The sequence below is a fragment of the Salmo trutta genome, chromosome 32, assembly GCF_901001165.1.
Source record: "Salmo trutta chromosome 32, fSalTru1.1, whole genome shotgun sequence".
In the NCBI taxonomy this organism is placed as follows: Eukaryota; Metazoa; Chordata; class Actinopteri; order Salmoniformes; family Salmonidae; genus Salmo; species Salmo trutta.
Genome location: NC_042988.1, coordinates 3,613,417 through 3,624,287, shown reverse-complemented (window position 1 = coordinate 3,624,287; position 10,871 = coordinate 3,613,417).

The following is a 10,871-nucleotide window of genomic DNA, read 5'->3' as shown; positions in this document are numbered from 1 at the left end:
TTTATGCAGCATTGGAGGGTCCCCTAGAACAGTGGCCTCCATCATTCGTTGTAAATGTTCCATTGCCATACTTGCTGGCAACGTTCTTATCCCTTGCTTGCTAGCTAGCCAACTACGGCTAACTTACAGTCACATCAAACTAACTTACAGTCACAAGACAGGATTGTGTCGAGGCACAGATCTGGGGAAGGGTACCAAATAATGTCTGCAGCATTGGAGGGTCTCCAAGAACAGTGGCCTCCATAATTTTTAAATGGAAGAAGTTTGGAACCACCAAGACTCTTCCTAGAGCTGGCTGCCCGGCCAAACTGAACAATCGGGGGAGAAGGGCCTTGGTCAGTGAGGTGACCAAGAACCCGATGGTCACTCTGACAGAGTTCGTCTGTGGAGATGGTAGAACCTTCCAGAAGGGTAACGATCTCTGCAGCACTCCACCAATCAGGCCTTTATGGTAGAGTGGCCAGACAGAAGACACTCCTCAGTAAAAGGCATATGACAGCCTGATTTGAGTTTGCCAAAAAGCACCTAAAGGACTCTCAGACCATGAGAAGCAAGATAATCTTGTCTGATGAAACCAAGATTGACCCCTTTGGCCTTAATGCCAAGCGTTACGTCTGGAGGAAACCTGGCAACATCCCTACGGTGAAGCATGGTAGTGGCAGCATCATGCTGTGGGGATGTTTTTCAGTGGCAGGGACTGGGAGACTAGTCAGGATCGAGGGAAAGATGAACAGTGCGAAGTACAGAGAGATCCTTGATGAAAACCTGCTCCAGATCGCTCAGGACTGTGGCAAAGGTTCATCTTCCAACAGGACAACGGCCGTAAGCACACAGCCAAGACAACACAGGAGTGAAGAAACCTGAAAACAGCTGAGCAGCGACGCTCCCCTTCCAACCTGACAGAGCTTGAGAGGATCTGCAGATAAGAATGGGAGAAACTCCCCAAATACAGTGTGCTAAGCTTGTAGTGTCATACCCAAGAAGACTCGAGGCTGTAATCACTGCCAAAGGTGCTTCAACAAAGTACAGAGTAAAGTGTCTGAATACTTACACTACTGTTCAAAAGTTTGGGGTCACTTTCTAGTTGTCTATTTGTTGAGGTAATCTGAAGAGATTTCACCCCATGCTTCCTGAAGCACCTCCCACAAGATGGATTGGCTTGATGGACATTTCTTACGTACCATACGGTCAAGCTGCTCCCACAACAGCTCAATAGGGATGAGATCCGGTGACTGCTGGCCACTCCATTATAGACAGAATTCCAGCTGACTGTTACTTCCCTAAAGCATAGTTTGGAGCTGTGCTTTGGGTCGTTGTCATGTTGTAGGTGGAAATTGGCTCCAATTAAGCACCATCCACAGGGTATGGCATGGTGTTGCAAAATGGAGTGATAGCCTTCCTTCTTCAGGATCCCTTTTACCCTGAACAAATCTCACACTTTACCACCACCAAAGCACCCCCAGACCATCACATTGCCTCCACCATGCTTGACAGATGGCGTCATGCACTCCTACAGCATCTTTTTATTTTTTCTGCATCTCACGAATGTTCTTCTTTGTGATCCGTACACCTCAAACTTCGATTCGTCTGTCCATAACACTTTTTCCAATCTTCCTCTGTCCAGTGCCTGTATTCTTTTACCCATCTTAATCTTTTCTTTTTATTGGCCAGTCTGAGATACGGCTTTTTCTTTGCAACTCTGCCTAGAAGGCCAGAGTGCCGGAGTCGCCTCTTCACTGTTGACGTTGAGACTGGTGTTTTGCGGGTACTATTTAATGAAGCTGCCAGTTGAGGACTTGTGAAGCGTCGGTTTCTCAAACTAGACACTCTAATGTACCTGTCCTCTCGCTAAGTTGTGCACCAGGGCCTCCCACTCCTCTTCTATTCTGGTTAGAGCCACAGCTGTTCTGTGAAGGGAGTAGTACAAAGCGCTGTAAGAGATCTTCAGTTTCTTGGCAATTTCTCGCATGGAATAGCCTTCATTTCTCAGAACAAGAATAGACTGACGAGTTTCAGAAGAAAGTTCTTTGTTTCTGGCCATTTTGAGCCTGTAATCGAACCCACAAATGCTGATGCGCCAGATACTCAACTAATCTGAAGAAGGCCAGTTTTATTTCTGCTTTAATCAGCACAACAGTTTTCAGCTGTGCTAACATAATTGCAAAATGTTTTTCTAATGATCAATTAGCTTTTTAAAATGATAAACTTGGATTAGCTAAGACGATGTGCCATTGGAACACAGGAGTGATGGTTGCTAATAATGGGCCTCTGTATGCCTATGTAGATATTCCAATAAATATCTGCCGTTTCCAACGACCATGGTCATTTACAACATTAACAATGTCTACACTGTATTTCTGATCATTTTGATGTTATTTTAATGGGCAAAAATGTTTATTTTCTTTCAAGAACAAGGACATTTCTAAGTGACCACAAACTTTTGAACAGGGGTAAATGTGATATTTCAGTTGTTGTTTTTTTTAATAAATATGCTAACATTTATAGTCAAGTCAACCAGCTTGTTTTCCCCCGTACTCCTTTTCTATTCTCTTTTGCTAGTCTTCCCAGTTTTGACCCCTTCCTGACTCTGGACTACTTTCCTGCCTGCCTGATCATCCTGCCTGCTCTGACCTTGAATCTGCCTGCCCTTCGGTACCTATTGGACTCTGAACTGGTTTTGACCTTTTGCCTGTACACGACCATTCTCTTGCCTACCCCTTTTTGGATTAATAAACATTGTAAGACTCCAACCATCTGCCTCCTGTGTCTGCATCTGGGCCTCGCATTGTGCCTTGATACAAAAATACAACCAAGTAATAGATAAATCATTTTTTAAAGAAGAAGCAGGAAGGGTAATAGGAATATAGACACAATGAATATGTTGAATATTTAAGTGGTAATGCCCGAGAAGCCGGTGTTCGGAGGATATAATTGGCACGGGTGTTGTGCCAATATATCCTTCATCACCGGCTTTGCGGGCATTATCATTTTTACACAACGGGTAACATTTTCAAATAATGATTGACATATTTTCATTTTAAAAAATATTTTGAGAAATATATTCATACCATTTCTTCCTTCCACAAGATATAGTCCCGGCACAAATCTAGGGTTGCTACCTAAGCAGGCTGGTCATTTGTTCTATTGGGTCAGTTGCTAGAGACGTGACCCAGTCGTTTAGTCTTTTTGTTCTGTATCTATGGACACGACCCAGTCATTCGTTCTAAATGTTCCATTGCCATACTGGCTGGCAACGTTCTTATCCCTTGCTTGCTAGCCAACTACAGCTAACTTACAGTCACATCAAAAAGTGCAGCCAGAATAACAGCAAAGTAGCTGCATTTGCATTGTTTAAGCTGTTTTCTAGTGACATTTATTTGGATACATCCATAAAAATTTGCTAATGATTTCGCCTGGCATATAAAATGTGCTCATTCGTCAGGACACTGTTGTTCAGAGGAGCTAGCCAACAACACAGCTAACACAATCACTTCAAACTGAAGCTGGAAAGACTGCAAAACTTTCACCTTTTTCTAATTTACATTTCTTTGTATATATCCATAAAAATTATGCCAGCTGATTCAGGATTTCAATTGGCTTTGAAACACTGCCTGCCTGTCTGTCTCGTCCCGACTCCTGACACGTTCATTACTATTGGACAGCTGGAGATCGAATTTGAATATTGAAACAATGTTGCAAATGTCGGAGACAGACTTCAAGGTCTATACAAAACTCCGCTGTCGAAAAAACTAAATGTTAGTCTAAAAGAAATGTGAGATAATGTCTAGATGCTTTTTATAGTGATGATCAAGTTTATAAATTGCTTGGCTGGGCTGATGAGACAGTGGATTGCACAGTCAGATGGAACAGAGTAAATAGTAATTTTAAGGTCTAGATTTAGCCTGTGGTAACTTGTGGAATAGACACCTGCTGGAATGCCGTTTTAACCAATCAGCATTCAGGATTAGACCCACCCGTTATATAAACTATGAATACTACAGAATATGCTGGTATATGCTATAAAGTAAATAGTAGCAGCAGTATTGACCGCGTGTGTGTGTAAGTGTGTCTGTCTCTCTGTTTTGTCTTCCTACCTCCACTGCACGTGACTCTGCTGCAGCAGCTGAGCTGTCTGTGAATCGTCTAGCGTCACTGGGACCAGAAGATGAGGGGACCACACTGCCTGTACTGGGCCCAGCAACATCCTAGTGGTGAATGAATAAACGCATACAGTTTAGACAAAGAAGAAAATCACTGAATAAATGCCTCGTAGATCAGTGGTTCTCAAAGTGGGGTTTGGGGGGGTCACACGCAGCATTCCAGTTCTTGACACAAACCGGTGCGCCTGGCACCTACTATCATACCTGTTCAAAGGCACTTAAATCTTTTGTCTTGCCCATTCACCCTCTGAATGGCACACACACAATCCATGTCTCAATTGTCTCAAGGCTTAAAAACCTTCTTTAACCTGTCTCCTCCCCTTCATCTACACTGAATGAAGTGGACATCAATAAGGCATCATAGCTTTCACCTGGATTCACCTGGTCAGTCTACGTCATGGAAATAACTGTTCCTTGTGTTTTGTACACTCAGTGTATATCTACTATATACTGTATATACTGCTGTTTAGGAGTTTGACTGACGGGGATGGATTGCCTATATCTGCTCAGCTTACAATGAGGAACCCTGTTGCGTCTGCCTGTCAATGGTGTGCGTACTGGGAGCGGAGTCAGGTGCAGGAGAGCAGAGAGTTGTGAACAGGCGCACACTTTATTTAGGCAGGAGAAACCAACAGACGGACGCCACTGCGTCGAATCCTCCATCCAATATGCCAAAGTGCAAAAACGCGCCAACAGTCACAATAATAAAGTACAAACAAATAAACATACCTCGTGATATAAACCACGGGATAAACGCACACCAGAAATAGCGCATCAAAAATGACACGTAGCACGAAACAATCACACACAAAGACATGAGGGGAACAGAGGAATAAATACATGTAGTGTGATTGGGGAATGAAAACCAGATGTGCAGGGAACAAGACAAAACAAATGGATAAATTAAAAATGGAGCGGCGATGGCTAGAAAGCCGGTGACGTCGACCGCCGAAACGCCGCCCGAACAAGGAGAGGAGCCGACTTCGGCGGAAGTCGTGACAATGCCTGAGGGGAGAAGCTGAAACTCTAGGTGGAGTACATGGGAGGGTTAGTCTCATGATTGTTTGTTCATAAACACAGTCTGCAATGCATAGCTCCCTCACACCTACTGTATCACCTTCATGGCTGTCTGGACCAGGCAAATGATTTGTTATTTTAAAGTAACTGACAACTTGCCAAACCAGGCTGAAATGCCATAGAATAGAATACTCTATATGACAGCCTGGTAGAATAGGAGCATGCCCTTCTGTTTGACTCCAAAAACCCTGAACCTATGCAGAAAATAAAGGCATTGTTGTACACTAGAGCATTTGTAAGAGTGGACCTGAGTATTGTCCACGTTATGGACCACCACAGGTGAGTGGTCACCAATAGATTTGGGGTCAAAAAACATTTCCACAGTTTGCTGGACATTTAGGATGAGGTGGCGGTCATCACATCACTACACAAACCTTTGTATCTCTGACATATACACAGTAGTGTCAGTGTCTATACACTAGACTGAGAATGGAAATATCAGAAAACTGGACAATATAGTTATCAGGGTGTCTACTTGTACATTTATTTGTATACTGTGTGAATAGGATGGGTGAACTCTCAGCCTTGGGGGGCACCTCAATGACCTTGGGCTCCTGTTGGTCAGAAATGAGTGATACCGCCTGATGGTATAGGGTTTGACTGACATCTGTCTGAGTTGACTGAGGAGGATGTGTGGCTGCAAGATGTTAAAGGCTGAACTAAAATTCACAAATAGCAGTCGAGCATAAGCCTTGGGGTTCTCCAGATGTTGCAGGATGAGATGCACTATGCTGAAGATCGCTTCATCAGTGCCACGCTTGTATTCGTAAGCAAACTGATACAGGTCTAACAGTGTGTTTAGTCTGAGTGAAGCTTACACACCATGATTTTTTCAAGACAACTGATTACAATGGAGGACAGAGCAACAGCTATACAGTCTTTGTTTTCTTTGGGAGAAGGCTTTTGGGGAAGAGGGGTGATGATTGCTTTCTTCCACCGAGGTGGAACCGCGTGAGAATGTACAGACCTCTGATGTAACTCTGGTGTAACTAAGAGAATGGCGCCGGCAAGTACAGCGGCCGTTTTACGGGCTCCTGACCAATTATGCTTTTTTGTGTTTTTTTTGCATTGATCATAACTTTTTTTTGTACATAATGCTTCCGTCATAACTTCCTATGACTGAAAATAGCTTCTGGACATCAGAACAATGATCACTAACCTTGATTTGGATGAAGAATTCTACTTCAATGACTCGGCCGCAAAGGACATACTGTTCAACCGGGACCAGGCCCTAATCCCTGACACTGAGAAGATGAAAAGATGAGCTTCGTTCGAGATTATTCTATTAACGGGACCTGGATTACCAGGACTCATGAGCTGACCAGCTGGCAAGTGTCTTCACAGGCATTTTCAAACTCTCCCTGACCCAGTCTGTAATACCTACATGTTTCAAGTAGACCACCATAGTCCCTTTACCCAAGAATGCCATGGTAACCTGTCTAAATGACTATCGCACCTTAGCACTCACATCTTTAGCCATGAAATGCTTTGAAAGGTGGGTCAATGCTCACATTAACACCATCATCCCAGACACCCTGAACCCACTCCAATTCACATACCTCCCCCAACAGGATGCAATCTCTATTGCACTCCACACTGCCCTTTCCCACTTGGACAAAAGGAACACCTACGTGAGAATGCTGTTTACTGACTACAGCTCAGTGTTCAACACCATAGTGCCCTTGAAACTCATTCCTAAGCTAAGGTCCCTGGGACTGAACACCTCCCTCTGCAACTGCATCCTGGACTTCCTGACGGGCCACCCGCAGGCGATGAGGGTAGGCAACAACACATCCGCCACACTGACCCACAACACGGGGGCCCCTCAGGGGTGTATGCTTAGTTCCCTCCTGTACTCCCTGGTCACCCATGACTACGTGGCCATGCACGACTCAGACGCCATCATTAAGTTTGCCGTCAACGATGAGATTGCCTACAGAGATTAAGTCAGAGACCTGGCAGTGTGGTGCCAGGACAACAACCTCTCCCTCAACGTCAGTAAGACAAAGGAGCTGATCGTTGACTACAGGAAACGGAGGGCCGAGCACGGCCCCATTCACATCAACGGTGATGTAGTGGATTGAGTAGAGAGCTTCAAGTTCCTCTGTGGCCACATCTGTCACGAACCGGTTCAAAGTTCGTAACAAAAAGGAGACAAAGTGGAGATAAGGAATAACAAAATATATTTATTAACTGGAGTAAACTAAATAAAATTAACAATGGTGTGTGTAGTCAGTAATCAGTAGTGTAAGTGAGTGTTTGAGTGCATAAATGTGATAATGAGGGGTGTTGAAAGGTGCAAAAGCAAACAAACAAAACAAAACAAACAAACAAACAAACAAACAAACAAACAAACAAACAAAACGACCACAAAAAATGCCACAACCAAACTCTATCAGTGTGTCTGCATGGAGAGAGTCTCCTCAATGAATGGGGAAGAGGTGTATTTATCCCGGGACACACCCGAGCCCAGGTGTATCCCATTTCGCTGACGACCCTCCCGGCTCCGCCCACCGACATCCTATTAAGGAAAACAAGAGCAAAGAGAAATAATTCGGCAGACAGAGTGGGAGGGTCGTCACACATCACTAAGGGTCTATCATGGTTCAAACACACCAACAGTCATGAAGAGGGCACGACAAGGCCTCTTCCCGCTCCAAGAGGCTGAAAAGATTTTTAATAAGACCTCAGATTCTCAAAAAGTTTTACAGCTGCACCATCGAGAGGATCTTGACTGGCTGCATCACCACTTGGTATGGCAACAATTTGGCATCTATAGTGGGTACCACTTGCCGTGCAGTAGCAGAGAGAACAGTCTATGACTAGGGTGGCTGGAGTCTTTGACAATTTTTAGAGCCTTCCTCTGACATCACCTGGTTTAGAGGTCCTGGATGGTATTAAGCTTGGCTGCAGTTATGTACTGACTTCCTCCCCTCTGACTTCCTCCCTATATATAAGTTGTTCCTGGCCGTGCAGTCATGAGTGAACAGAGAGTACAGGAGGGGACTGAACACGCCCCCGTTTTGGGATCAGCGTGGTGGATGTGTTGTTACCTACCCTTACCACCTGGGGGCAGCCCGTCAGGAAGTCCAGGATCCAGTTGCAGAGGGAGGTGTTTAGTCCCAGGGTCCTTAGCTTATTGATGAGCTTTGAGGGCACTATGGTGTTGAACGCTGAGCTGTAGTCAATGAATAGCACTCTCACGTAGGTGTTCCTTTTGTCCAGGTGGGAAAGGGCAGTGTGGAGTGCAATAGATATTGCATCATCTGTGGATCTGTTTGGGCGGTATGCACATTGGAGTGGGTCTAGGGTTTCTGGGATAATGGTGTTGATGTGAGCCATGACCAGCCTTTCAAAGCACTTCATGGCTACAGTGCTACGGGTCGGAAGTCATTTATGCAGGTTACGTTAGTGTTCTTGGGCACAGGGACTATGTGGTCTGCTTAAAACATGTTGGTATTACAGACTCAGACAGGGAGAGGTTGAAAATGTCAGTGAAGACATTTGCCAGTTGGTCAGTGCATGCTCACAGTACACGTCCTGGTAATCCGTCTGACCCTGCGGCCTTGTGAATGTTGACCTGTTTAAAGGTCTTACTCACATCGGCTGCGGAGAGCGTGATCACACATTCTTCCGGAACAGCTGGTGCTCTCATGCATGTTTCAGTGTTATTTGCCTCGAATTGAGCATAGAAGTAGTTTTTCTCGTCTGGTAGACTCATGTCACTAGGCAGCTCTCGGCTGTGCTTCTCTTTGTAGTCTGTAATGGTTTGCCACATCCGACGAGCGTCAGAGCCGGTGTAGTACGATTCGATCTTAGTCCTGTATTGACACTTTGCCTGTTTGATGGTTTGTCGGAGGGTAGCGCGGGATTTCTTATAAGCTTCCGGGTTAGAGTCCCGCTCCTTGAAAGCGGCAGCTCTAGACTTTAGCTCAGTGCAGATGTTGCCTGTAATCCATGGCTTCTGGTTGGGGTATGTACGTACAGTCACTGTGGGGACGACGTCATCGATGCACTTATTGATGAAGCCAATGACTGATGTGGTGTACTCCTCAATGCCATCGGAGGAATCCTGGAGCATATTCCAGTTGGTGCTAGCAAAACAGTCCTGTAGTTTAGCATCTGCTTCATATGACAACTTTTTTTTTATTGATCGAGTCACTGGTGCTTCCTGCTTTAATTTTTGATTGTAAGCAGGAATCAGGAGGATAGAATTATGGTCAGAATTACCAAATGGAGGGCGAAGGAGAACTTTGTATGCATCACTGTGTGTGGAGTAAAGGTGGTCCAGAGTTTTTTTTCCCCTCTGGTTGCATATTTAACATGCTGATAGAAATTTGGTAAGACAGATCTAAGTTTCCCTGCATTAAAGTCCTCGGCTGCTAGGAGCGCAGCCTCTAGGTGAGCGTTTTCCTGTTTGCTGATGGCGGAATACAGCTCATTCAGTGTGGTCTTAGTGCCAGCATCGGTCTGTGGTTGTATGTAGACAGCTACAAAAAATGCAGATGACAACTCTTTAGGTAGATAGTGTGGTCTACATCTTATCATGAGATACTCTGCCTTAGGTGAGCAAAACATTGAGACTTCCTTAGATATCGTGCACCAGCTGTTATTTACACAAATACAAAAATGATGAAACGTGGATCAAACAATCTCCCTTTTCGAAAAGAGATTATAAGGTTTCTAAAGCACATACAAGCACCTACAAACTCTCAAAAATAAGGGCATGGACTCAAAATATCACATTTGTCCCACGAAATTCAAGTTGTTTGGGGAAAATATTATTTATATGTTATTCTGTTATATTCCATTATATTCTTATTATAAAATATATGTGTTGACTGTTATCAGGGCAGGGTATGTATGTGTGTCTTGTCTGTTAAAGTAACAAAATAACAAACTATTGATTGTATTTGTATGGAACAGCCATGTAGCCTATAGGCTGCACAGACCAGTAACATAATTAAACTCAAAATGACTATTATATTATTTTGAAATAAATGTTCTCAGTTTCATAATGTTTCTTTCTGCCTAAACAAATGTATAATGGGTTTCTTTGTTATGGAATATGGAATATATTCAATGGATTCATTAAAATAGAGGCCTACCCACATTGGCACACCCCTACACCCACCCCTCACTGGTGCTGGCTGATCACCTTGATGTATAAATGGCGAATGCCAACAAGAAAGAGAGGAAAATGGGACTGTTTGAAAAAGGATCATATAAACATTGCATGTTTTTTTTACTGGCAAAATGCTGTGAATTCTGTGTCAGTTAGTTATTATATGGATAATCATGTTGATTCATGGGTGTCAGTAATATGCAAATAGTTGTCTACTTATGAATTTGACAGTATAGGTGTAATTTCCCCAGCCCCATCATCTACCTTATTGTAAACAAGGTGATAGGAATTCTGAAATTACAGATCGTGCCTTTAAATGAACTAGGTAACCTGAAGATACAAGGGGGCTGCCATTCATGGCATGGACAATATATATTCACATTAGGCTACTCATACAGCAGATAAACTCATACGAAGGGTTGTTGTTACTTTTGGCATCAAGTCAACAAGGTGAAAAGTTTAGACAACAATAGGTGTAGTCGACAGAAAACTTTGAAGAGGAAGAAGGA